Here is a 4,342-nt window from a genome sequence, read left to right as displayed (position 1 = left end):
CCTGCAGAAACTCTCTTCTTGGTTTGTGCCTCCTGATGTTGGCTCCCCCTGCAAAGAGGGACAACACCCTTGGCTTCCAACCAAGCTCTGCTCAATGCCCATCCAAGTAGGAGGCCAAAACCAAGTGAGATGCTGGAGCCACATTCAAATACAGAGATAGTCTTGGGGCGGCCTGGCTCTGATGTGGATGAAAGCCAAGCCAACTAAGGGTCCCCACAGCTGTCCAGCTGGGCCCACTGCCACCCTAGCAGACTTGGTTCAGCTGCCCACTCAGCGCCAGGGAAAATACTATGCCTCACTGTCAGAGCCAGATCCAGACAAAAGGAAGCAGCGGGGACCACCCTGCTCCTCCACCCAGGGAACAGAGGAGGTCCAGGTTGCTCGCTGACTGGAAGGCAACGCCCGAGAGGCAGCGAGAAGGTGTGTGCCCAATGGCAGGCGTCATTCACCTTTCCACCTGCCAGGGAGCGCCTGGAAGCTGATCCTCCTGGGGCTAGGAAGGCTGCGCCCTGGGTCCGTCCAATCACATTCTAGGAACCTCTGGACAGCCCTACTGACACGGCCACCTTCACTGCCGCCGAGGCCAAAGAAATTCACAACCACAGAAAAAAGCAGCTTCCTTGGACACGCCCAGCTCCAAACTGTCCCAAATAAAAGAAGAGGACGGACACAGGCCTGACAGCCACACGGGGGCTTGGAAAGTGGTGAGAAGGCTCACGTCCCGCCCGAACCACTCGCCACCATCCTTATACCAGGCGAAAGCAACGTCCTCTGAGGCCTAGGGCTGGACAAAGCCCAGCTCTGGATGCTGCTTCCCCACTCTGCTGCCCACCCCTTCCTTCAGTTTTTATACGAGGCTCCTTGCCACTGTGACATCCCCATGACATAGTCTAATGCACGATAAAATGACTATTTCTTTATCTGGCAACTGTGGCAGTGACTCTTTCTTTTAACACAGCTGGGAGGAGGAGGACTTGGCAAAGGCCAGGGGCAAAGCAATACATAATAGCAAATTCTAGATATGAGACCCCATTTGCCTAAATTCTTCTTAAGAACTGGTTTGGGGAGCCTCCTACATCCCATAACACACAGTGGCTCTATGTGCACTTCACCAAGCCATGACCAGCCAGTCAGATCTTGGCCTTTCATGATGTAGACGTGTGAAGAGGGTGCTGACACAGGACACGGGGGAGGACAGAAAAGAACTTAGTCCCTGTTGAGGGACAAAGGAATCCGAGGTCCGAGGCTAGAGGTAAACGTCAGGATTGGGATGGAGAACAACTTTTTTTTTTTTTTTTTTTGCGGTGCTGGGGATCGAACCCAGGGCCTTGTGCGTGCAAGGCAGGCACTCTACCAACTGAGCTATCTCCCCAGCCCTGAGAACTTGTAACTCTGGGCCTTAGCCCAGGGGATTCCCTGCTGCTTAGAGACCCAGGGTGGCTCCCCAGGACCCACCCCCGACTTCCAGCTGGTGAGGTCCTCATCCTTACCAAAGGAGCCCACAGCTTGTCCCTCACATCCACGGAAGCAAATCCACACCAGCCTGGGACTAGCTAGGCTGCATGCTAGGCTTTCCAAATGCTTGGTGAGGTCAAGTCTGGCTGAAGGAAGTGTTCTCAGGACAGCAGAGGTACGCACGATTTGTGAAGGACTAGGAGGAGAGGGTCTCGGGTAGACGTGGACAGAAAAGGACATTTCGTCCTCTCACATCAGTCAAAGGTGGGAAGGACTAGAATGCAGAGGGTTGAGGATGGTGAAATGAGGTAACGGTATCCACGCCCTCGCATTTTCTAGAATTATGAAAAGGTTACAGGCCTTGAGGTCAGACAGGCCCAGGTTTGAATCCCAGAACTGCTAGTTCTTCACTACGGGAAACCTCGGATAATTCGCTGTCCTCTGTGGGCCTCGTTTTCTCATCTGCAACGTAGAGCTTCCTTCCACACGCACACTTTAAATGGAGTTACATAACAGAACCTGTCTCTTGGGGATAATGTTGAACAAGCTAACAGATATCAAGCTCGACAAATGGCAATTCTTATTATAAATATTATCCTCTTTTCCCAGAAACATAGGAGGTAGTTATAAGATGAAGGGGGCTGGAAAAGGGAGAAAACAGGAACAATGTAGAACAGGTTAGGAGTTGAGGCAGGCGTCCTGACTTTGGCCCCATCCCAGAGATCAGAAGCAGATTGGTCTCCCAGGGTGGAGAGTCCCAGGTAGGAGAGCAGAGACCCCCAGAGGCCAGGATACCCAAATAGCAGTGAGCAAGGTCAGGGCAAAGCTGCCCTAGACACCAGCTGCATGGGATGAGCTGAGGTCCCACTGTGGGCAAGAAGTGGGCAAGGCCAAGGAGCAGCATCAGAAGTGGAGGTGGGAGGGTCAGAGCTGCAGGATGGTGTGTGGTGGGTCCTGAGGGCTCCACCGTAGGATGGAAGGCCTTCGGTCCCCGGGCTGGGCAGGCTGGTGGCAAGGCTATGTCCAGACTCCGTCCTGCGTCACTGTGCTCGGAGCTCAGATCTAGAAGATCTCTGGAGAGTTGTGAAGATGCAGGGACAAAGTGGACCCCCTACTCTACCTCCTCCTGAGAACAATGGGGGACCACAGCAGTGCCAAGGTCAGCCAGTGCCCAGCAAGGGCAAGAACACAGGACAACAGGGTAGCACAGGGCAACCACGAGGGCTAAGAAAGGCTAGAAACTGAGTAAGAAAAGGCAGAGGATGGGTGGGCAGACATGAGGAGCAGAAGGAGGGACCCACGGGAGTGGCTGAGGTGAAGAGCCCACCACTAGTAAGACCACTAGTAAGACCAAGTGCTGGGCTTCAGGAGAGGCATCTGAGGCAGAGCGGGTGAGGGTGTCTAAGGATGTGGGGGCGGCTGTGGAGCGTGCCTGGCCCAGCCCAGGCGATGATTTCATAGACATCTCCCCCCATTCCTTCCTGAGCCGCCAGTCCTGGTGACCCCCTGCCCGCATCTCAAGGGTCTAGGCAAAGCAGGCGCTGACAGGGGAGAGAAGGGGCCTTCTGGGCCAGGCCCCCAGGGCTGGCCCAGTGCCTGCTGGGGGAGGAGGGGACTAGAGGCCCAGCCGTTGTCAGCATCCCGGCCGGCACTTCGGAGGCAATTAGCAGCCCAGCTGAGCTAATCCCCCGCCTGCGAGGCCAACACAAACAGGCCCAGGCCGGGTGCACACTCGCCTCCCTGTTTGCTGAGGGGCCCGGTGGTCCGCCAAGAACAACACCAATAACCCAGGGCTTTCTCTAGGTTAAGAGTAGGACCTGGGCTCGCTGAAGAGCTGACAGGGCCGACAGAGCATACTCTGGCCAGGGGCCCTGGCTGCCCCAGAAAGACAGCCACTGTTCCCAAGCCTTGGGCCAGTCGGGAAGAGGAAGCTGGACACAAGGAGCCATGTATTCCGATTCAGCACCCGTGCCACCTGTGAGGGAGAAGGCCCAACTCAGCCTGCTCCTTCTTGGCAAGCCCAATGACTGAGGCCAGGAGAGGCTGGATCCTCTGGTCAGGGGCCAAGGACACAGACTCCATGCTGGATGTGGGAGCCAAGAGGCGATTCGGATCTGGCCCCTGCCCTCAAAGAGCTCACAGTCCAATGAGGCAATAGACTATGTGTAGCACCCTGGAACAAGGCCAGGATCTGTCCCCACCAGCACCTTCTAGTGTTGGCAAAGCTGAGGCAGAACTCCCCAAAACAGAGAAGGCAAAGGGGGACCCAGGAGAAGACACCAAGGTCCACAGATCAACAAATGAAAGTCGGTGCCAAGGGAGACAGGAGGGACCCGGGACAAACTCTGCCAAACTGCTCCTGGACCAGGAAATGGCTCTCTCAGGTTTAACCAGCTCGACTCGGCAATGACAGGGAGAGCCTCGGCTGTAGACAAGGCCTTCCCCTGCACCAGGCTTCTTGACTCCAGACCAGCTCCACTTCCATCAGTCCTAGGCCTGGGGATGTTTTCTTGTTAAGTCAAACCTCTGCCCTCAATTTGGTTCCTCACCTACTGACAGACCCCTGCTCCAACTCCTCACAGGCCTCCCAAAGGGACAAAGGTCATAAATGAACGTTAACAGAACTACTGCTCCCTTGGGGTTTCTACTTGCAAAAGCAACAGTCATGGCCTCCCAGGTGGGCCAGGTCCCCTCAGGACACTGCTGGATCATCAATACTCAACACCACCACCACTTATAAAGCAACTCATTGACTGTGGGTCAGGTCAGGTCGACTTACCAACATTATTTCATTACATGGCACAAGCAAAGAGCTAAACTTAAATACTTCCCACTGGATAAGCCAACTGCAAGGCAGGTGTAAGCTTTATCTACCCTTTAGGGATGA

Source organism: Sciurus vulgaris (assembly GCF_902686455.1).
Source record: "Sciurus vulgaris genome assembly, chromosome: 1".
Classification (NCBI taxonomy): Eukaryota; Metazoa; Chordata; class Mammalia; order Rodentia; family Sciuridae; genus Sciurus; species Sciurus vulgaris.
Note: the sequence above shows the minus strand (reverse complement) of the source record.